The sequence below is a fragment of the Heterocephalus glaber genome, unplaced genomic scaffold (genome assembly GCF_053883595.1).
Source record: "Heterocephalus glaber isolate CG9 unplaced genomic scaffold, H.glaber_assembly_v1.0 deba00001610, whole genome shotgun sequence".
NCBI classification, from domain to species: Eukaryota; Metazoa; Chordata; class Mammalia; order Rodentia; family Bathyergidae; genus Heterocephalus; species Heterocephalus glaber.
In genome coordinates this window covers 24702424-24711034 of record NW_028258381.1, presented here as the reverse complement: position 1 = coordinate 24711034, position 8611 = coordinate 24702424, and the positions used below count along the sequence as shown (strand labels likewise).

Below are 8611 nucleotides of genomic sequence, written 5' to 3'. Positions count from 1 at the left end.
CACCTCACTCCAGAAAAATGGCTGCTATCATGAAATCAACCAATAACAAATGCTGGTGGGGCTGTGGGGAAAGAGGAACACTGCTCCACTGCTGGTGGGAGTGGAGACTGGTGCAACCACTGTGGAAATCACTATGGAGATACCTAAAAGAACTAGGACTGGACGTCGCATTTGACCCCACTATTCCACTGCTGGGGATCTTCCCCAAAGAATTAAAAGAGTCATACCACAGTGATATATGTGCACCCATGTTCATAGCAGCACAGTTTGTGATAGCTAAGACTTGGAAACACCCCAAATGCCCATCAACTGGAGACTGGATAAAGAAAATGTGGGTTTTTTATAAAATGGAGTACTACTCAGCCATAAAAAATGAGAAATTAGAGACATTTATAGCTAAGTGGATGCACACTGAGGTGATACTCTTAAGTGAAATAAATAGGACACACATGAATAAATACCAAATAGTTTCTCTGGTGTGAGAAACTGAAAGTGTAAATAAGGACTAAAATGTATAATAGGTAATGTGAAATAGTAAGAAAGGGGGCAAAGGGGAAGGAAGTGGGAGGGCTAGGGGAAAGGATAGAAGGGAATGGGATTAATATGAGAAAAATGGAAAAATAGGAACAAAATTTTTGTAAATAGGGAGGAATGGAAGGGTTGAAGGGAGGGCTGGGCAAGGGTGAAAAATAAGAACCAAGAGAGACTATGTAAAGGTGCAAATTTCCAATGATGAATGTCATTATATTGTATACCTAAAATGTACCAATGATTAGAATGAATAATCGATAATGCAAAATAGGAAGAAAAGGTCCAAAGGGGTAGGGGTAGTGGGAGGGGCAGGGGAAAGGAAAGAAGGGAATGGAATAAATGATGAGAAATGGAAAAAATGGAAATAAAATCTTTGTAAATAGGGAAGGGTGGAGGGGGTGAAGGGAGAGCTAGGAATGGGGAAAAAATAAGAACCAAGTGCATTATATAAAGGTACAATTCCCAATGAGAAATGTAATTGTGTTGTATACCTACAATGTACCAATAAAAGAATTTAATAAAGTGAAAAGAAACCACTTAAGAAGTCTCTAGCACTCATGAAATATATTTCCATAGGTGACAAGAAATCCACAAGGAGGGGAATTCAAATAAGCGGCAATTAGTTATTGGAGGGACACTTAAAAAAAGAGTGAGAGTATTTTCCTGACTTGGATGACTCCCATTCCCCTTTGAATTTAAGTGGTTTGATTAAGAGCATTAAGAACATAATTCACTTTACACTTAACATCCATGCTACCTAAATGAATAAGGAAAGGACCCTATGGGGGAGTTCTGTATTTTCTGGAAAATGTTTCTATGTTTAGAGATTCATGGGAAGAATCATCTTTATTTGTGGGCTTTTTGCTCCCTCAGCCCTCCAAAAGAACAGCACATGGTTTTGACTTGATTATTCCACCCCTGCATTCTTTTCCCCCGAATCCTAAGTTGGGTCACACTGTGCTGGCTGCAAAAAGAAATACAGGTTGCAACTGGTTATAATAATTTTGAATAATAATTTGTTGTACAATAGAGCTTTGGATCTGATACAAGAATTCAGAAATATAAAACAAAATAACTATAAAAGTTAGGAGGCATTTGAACAGCATTTTCTTAGAAAAAGCTGCTAACTCTCTACCATTTTATGTGGATTTCTAAAATCAGTAGGGTAAAATGTGTATCTCTTTTCCCCCATTTGCTGGATCACTGGCTTTTTTCCAAAAGCTATAACCCCATGACCACACATCCTAGGAGTCTCTAAATGTTAACAGAAGCTCCAAATACCAAGCCAATCAGAGTTGGGAGATGGCAGGGCAATCAGAGGTTAAGGGTCCAAAGGTAGCTGTCTTACTGATAACTTGCCCTTTCCAAAATGTGAAAGTCATAGTGCTTCTTACTTATTCTCAGCTTAAACCTGTTAACTGAGTTAATTTGTTTCTTCAGTGAATTTTATGCAGCTGAAATGGAGGGGAATGTGGCTAAGACAGTGCTAGTAGGGGCCAAGTCCTTGGGTCTACAGCATTCAGGATTGACAGTGCTGTCCCCACTGCCACAGTAGATGGCATGACGTTGCAGCTGGGGCTGTGACTGGGGAGCCAGAGCCATCAGATCTTGGCGCCAATTTTGAACGGTTCCCCAAAAAGTTTCTCAGCTTCCATGCGAATCATTCCATCTGGTAGTTCAGTAATTTCCAACCTTCCCAACAACTGCTTCTGCACCAAGGTCTGTGGATGCAGCTTTCTTAGCTTGTCTCCTTCCCCGGTTTCCATGCCTGCTGCCAGCCTGACCCTGTTGGCTTGAAATGTGTCCATGTATAACAGCAGGAGGGTTGTACTGCAGTGGTTGGCCAAGTAATGGATACCTGGCATCTCCCTGGCCAGTGACAAAAGGTCTAGAAAATTGGGGCATGATGGAAAATGGTGGTCCAGAGGGACGTATGGTTTTCAGGGAAGATAGCTGAGCTGGTGCCGGTGATTGAGCTGGTGAAATAATGGGACTGCTGAGTTGAGAGCTGTGCTGAACAATATTGTCTACATTGCTAAATTCAACACACTTCTGCCCTCTCTGGAGGTCACGGTAATATTTATTTTGTTTCCACTGAGAGGGTGAGTGGGCACCAGATTGTGGATTGTTTGGTACATGGAGCTGCATCATCACCACTCGTCCACCAGGTGGCGCTGGCGGCACGGCAGCACACTAATGGCCTTGAAGCTGCTGAGAACCACACGGTGAAGTAGCTCGAGGAAACTGTACTTGTTCTGATCCTGGATGTTGCAGGTAACCTATTGAAGAGCTTAAATTATTTTGTTGGCCAGGTGAAATGACACTGTAGTAAACTGGCATTCCTGCTGTGGGCATAGATCCTTGATTAGACTGACTAGACAACATAACAGGCTGTTGATAAGTCTGATGGGCTATTCCTTGAGAACCTTGAGGCAGTGAAACCTGACATGATGGCACTGAAGGATAGGGGATGATCACTCCTTGAATCTGCTTTCCAGTGCTATTGGGTTGGCCTCCAACTAGGCTCTGACTCTGGGGCTGCTGAACTCCAACTATTCCTTGGTAGTTTTGCTGCTGGTTGGGCATAACTTGATAAGCTGTTTGCTGTGCAGGCTGTGGCAGTGGTTGGTTTAGATGTGAACTGTAATGGACAGAAGGGCATACTGAGGCTGACTGGAGTGATAGTGGCCTCTAGCACAACAACAAGCTGGCATCTGTGATGAGGGCTGCTGAATATATCCCTGCTGCTGGAGCACAGGCTGGCTGAGAGCATGACCAGAGACAGAACAGCCAGCAGTAAGGACTGGCTGCCTGGGAGGAAGGGAAGGAAGAGGTGGAGGTGGTGGTGAAAGAGGATCTGGTGGGAGTGCTGCTGTCATGATATAACCGGATTGCTGGGGAGACTGAAGAACAACTGGAACATGGTGGCATGTGTGTCAGAACCATCAGATGGCGGGCAGACAAGACTCATGTGGCTGAACTGAGAACAAAGGTTATCCTGTTGTGAGAAAATGTGATTAGCTCCTGGTTGTTGAGGTGGTGGGGGTTGCAGAGGTGGCTGTGGAGGTCCAGGCGCTTGGGTTCTAACTGGCTGTTGAGTCACAGGAGGATTATATACAACTGGACTCCCATCTGGGTTTATGAAGGGCTGATCTGTTTGTGGGTTGATCAGAATACTGCCAGGTGGTATGCCTGCTGCTTCCAAAGGAAGCAAAAAGAAGCTAGAGCTAGGAGATGTGACTTGTCCATTTAAGCCACCATCGAAAGAAAGAGAACTATGAGTGCTGACAGCTGGATAGATGACCGGTGTGTGATGAGAAGACTGGCTGAGAGCTGTACCTGGAAGAGGCTGCTGGATGTGAGAAAGAGAGCCAGAAGATGACCCTACACTACCAGAAGACTCAGAACCTGTTTTAGAAAGCCTACCTATCCTTTTGCTGCTTCCAGAACTATCACCTCTCATCAGGACTGAGATGCCACTAAAGCTGCTGGCTTTGGTTACAGCAGGCTTCAAGTTTTGCAGGGAGCTATCTGAATCTGTGCTGCTCCACAGTCACGGTTCAGAGTATTTCAACTCATTCTCAGTGCTACTTTGATGACTATTTGTTGATCTTCCTGAAGCATCTTTATTAACTCTAAATATCTGGCACCTTTGCTGGGTACTACTAGCATTCTCATCTTGGATTCTTCTGTCAATAATATAATTTTCTTGAGAACACAGGGAATCTTGGGAAAATGTTCAGTCTCTAGCTCTCTGGTACTCTTCCTCTCTTTCTTCTATAGATTTGCTTCTTCTGTCATCTTTTAAGTGTATTTTCATCTGGTTATCATCTTTGTCAAAACTAGAGTTATCTCTTTTAAGTATGTATCATTTCTGAAAATCTTCACCTCTATCATCTTTAATATGTTCATCAAATTTCTGATCAGGTATTCTTATATTGCGAGTTTTGTTTACTATGACAGACTTTCCACTCTGATCGACATTGTGGTCCAATCCAAAGTAAGCAGTTACTCTGTGTAATAGCACCCTATGGTAAGATGTCATTGGAGGGAATTTTTTACATGGTGACTCACTATTACCAATGAAATTTAAAATTTCTTGCTCCAATTTCAGCAGCATCATTCTGTCCCTGGGATTGTTTTTTAATGTATTTACTAAAAATTCATGTAGATCTATGCCAGTTTAATCAGTGTATTCTTGACTGGAATCTCTTGATAACATTTTTCTGGGCAACTTTTCACTGGCTTTTTTTTCCTCCCCCAATAAGTTTATTGGTACATTTTCAGTATACAATACAGTTACATCCATCATTGGGATCTTGTACCATTACATGAGTCTCTTGGTTCTTATTATTTTTCCCCTTCCCTTGCCCTCCCTTCACCCCCTCCATCCTTCCCTATTTGCAAAGACCTTGTTTCCATTTTTTTTCCTCTTCTCATATTTTTTCCTTTCTCTTTTTTCCCTTCCCCTACCCCTCCCAATTCCCCTGCTCTTTTAGACCTTTTCTTCCTGTTACACAATATCAGTTATACATTTTTTAAATTACAATATTAAGATCTAGGAGACATTACCACAGATTTTACAGAATTTAAAAGGATATAGAAAGCATATTACAAAAATCTTTTTTGAAATAAATTTGACAACTTCTAAGAAGTACCTTGGAAGACAAATTAATGAAACTAACTCTGGAAGAAATATAAAATTTGAATAGCACCTATTAAAGAAAGTATATTCCTAGCTTGAAAACCTACCTATAGGACAACAGCAGGCTCATAAACATTTCAACTGATAAATTATATCAAACAATTAAAGCAGAAAAAAGAAGGAAGACTTCTCCCCTCATTTTAGGAACTCAACATTGTGTTAAACCTAAAACTGGATAAAGATAATAGAAGAAAAATGTATGAACATAGATAGAAATTTGTTTAACAAAACAAACGCTTAGAAGTCAGATCTGGCAGTATGTAGAAAGTGGTTTTGTTATAGGGATGGCAGTGTTGGTTCAGCATTGGAAGATCCACCCCCAAAAGTCATCATTTTAACAGAGGAAAGGAAAAAGCCATATGATCCTGTCACTAGTTGGAGAAAAAGTATTGGACTCAATTCTACAGCTGTTCATGGTAAAAGCTATCAGGAGACTAGAAATAGAACAGAAACTTCTCAACAAATTAAAGACATGTACTCCATACTTCCAGCGAGAATGCCTTATATAAATCCAGAAGATACAATGCTTTCTCCTTAAGGTGGGAAACAAGGGCAGATATGCTTACTCTTTATCTGTCCATTAAACTTTGAAACCTAGTCCCCACAAAAATAGTCTGGCAGTAAAATGAGACAACTAGGATAGGATTGGCACAGCAGAAGCAAAATGTTTATATGTAGATGAAATGATCATCTACTGAGAAAATACTAAGAAATCTCCAGGAGCCCCTAGAACTTGTACTTGAATTTAGCAGGATTAGAAAACACAAGGTATATATAAAAATTCAGGTCTGTGTATACTTGCTATAAATGAAGAACTGGATATTGAAATTTGAAAGTTATGTAGGAGTACAAAGGACCTAGAAAAGTTAAAAACAAAAACAAAAACAGTGTTGGAAGACGTTTAGTACCTAATTTTAAGACTTCTTCTAAAGCTACAGTAATCAAGGCAGTGTTGGTATAAGGAAAGACATATAGATCATTGGAATAAAACAGAATCTAGAAATAGAACCACACAAATATGGTCCACTGAGTTTTGAAAGATTATTTAACATTAGCATTTTATAGAATATAAACTCAATTCAAGAGCCGAGGAAGAGATAGTGTTTTCAGCAAATGGCACTAGAACACCTAGTATCCGTATATAAAAAATTAACCTTAACCCTTTGTTTCCATTCATGAAAATAACTTGAAGGGATCTATGAACCTAAATAAGAAAGCCTAAAAGTATAAAATTTTAAGAAGAAATTATAAGGGAAAATATTTATGAATTCAGGGTAGGCAAAAACTACCTAGGATACAAAAAACATGATGTATAAAAGAAAAAAATTGATAAATGAGATTCCATCAAAATTTAGAACTTTAAATGGCATCATTAAAATGAAAAGTAGTCCTTAAACAGACCATATTTATAATGCATATAACCTATGACCAGAATATATAAAGAATTCTTAGAGCTCATTAATAGACAACCCAATTAAAATGTAGACATAAGAAGATGATAAATAGCCAGTATAGCACAAGGAATGGCATACAACTCTAGAATCAGAAAAATACTAATCAGTACAATAATAAGATTGAATTATACACTCATTAGGGAGATGAAGTTAAAAGTTTTAAAAGCCTTGACATGACTTTTTCTTTTTGTTGGATTCTCCCCCTTTGCATTTAATTTGTCACACCCAACGGATTCATTCTGCTGGGCTTCCTGGGGTTGTGATCCTCATTGTCTTTTCCTAGGATAGTGTCTAAAATTTTTTGGAGTGCCGGTTTGGTATTCATGAAGTTCCTGAGGTGCTCTTTATCATGAAAGTATCTTATTTCTCCATCAATTTTGAAAGATAGTTTTGCAGGGTACATCAATCTGGGTTGGAGGCTGTTTTCCTTTAGGGCTTGAAATACATCACTCCAAGCTCTTCTTGCCTTGAGGGTTTGCATTGAGAAGTCTGCTGTGATTCTGATGGGCTTTCCTTTGTATGTGATTTGTTTCTTTTCTCTCACTGCTTGTAGAATTTTGTTCTTCTGTTGGATTTCTGGAATCCTAACTGTTATATGCCTATGTGTAGATTTTTTTTGATCAAGGCTGTTTGGAGTCCTATATGCCTCACTTATCTGTATGTCAAGTTCTTTTCCCCTCCTTGGGAAGTTTTCTGCCATCACTTCTGTGAACAGATTTTTTATGTCATCTGCACTCTCTCCTGTTTCTTCATTGACTCCAATCAATCTTATGTTATTCTTCTTTGCATCATCTAGCAGCTGCTGGATTGATTTCTCATGTTCCCTTACAATTTTAAAGCAGTTTTTCTTTTCCTCCTCACTAATTGCACTCTTATCTTCTATATGTGAAATTCTATCCTCACATTGGTTCGTTCTGCTGTGCAGACTTTCGATGGAGTTTTTAATCTCCTGGAAATCTGTTTGCATCGGTTTTATGGATTCTATTTGTTTCCTATGTTGGGATTCCATCGTGTTCCTCAGATCCTGTATTTTTTTAATCTGTGTCCTCTCTAGATTTATTAATCATGTCTTGCACCATGAGCAAAATCTTTACTGTTATCTGAGTAATTATTTCTGATTTCATTTTTCCCAGATCCTCTTTTGTTGCCAGTTCAGAGAGTCCAGGTGGTTGAGTATCAGATTGCTCCATCTCATTTCCCTTTGGGGTTGCTGTAGGTGATCTGGAACTCCGTTTTTGAGGCTTGTTTATGTGTTTTCTCATTTCCATGGGGGGGGAGTGCTTCTGGCACCCACATGGCTCACCTTCTCTGCCCTAGGAGCCTGGGATGGAGGCGGGGAGCTTCCTTCCGGGTGCTGGGACTGGCTGAGCTCCACTGGCTTTTTCTTTCTCTGCTTCATCTTTTGAGAGTTTCTCCTCTTTTTCAAATTATTTTGTTAACCAGATCTGAATTTTTTCCTGCAAATCAATATTGTTGTCAATATACAGTTCATTCTCTGCCAAAACCTTTCTATAGTTTTCTGATTTGATAAGATTTTCAACTGTAGTTGTAGCTTTCATTTCTGCCTCCAAAACCTTCATTGTTTCAGTTTCATCTTTTATAGCAATAGTATCAGACATACTCATTAGCAAAGGTGATTTCAGAATTCTACAGGGAACTTGAAGCCTGTAATTCTAGCTATTTGGGAGGCTTAGGCAAGAGGATTCAAGTTAGAGGGCAGCATGGAGCCTAAGCAAATCGGTGATACCATGTTCCAAAGTCACAAGGAGATTACACTGATGTGTCCTATTGATTTGGCATTGTGGTGTTCCACAAAAGTAAAATAAAATAATACAAGGTTCCTTTCCACAGAAATCAGCCAGGATGTCAACTCTATTGCAGCATTTGTAATCTGGCAGGAGTCCCATGTCCTTGTCACCAA

At 39.6% G+C, this 8611-nt stretch overlaps 1 pseudogene; it reads right to left on the bottom strand.

Annotated features, from left to right (window-relative positions):
- Window positions 1–1703: 1703 nt before the first annotated feature.
- Window positions 1704–8397, bottom strand: LOC101722264 (R3H domain-containing protein 1-like; annotated as a pseudogene).
- Between the last annotated feature and the right edge of the window lie 214 nt (window positions 8398–8611).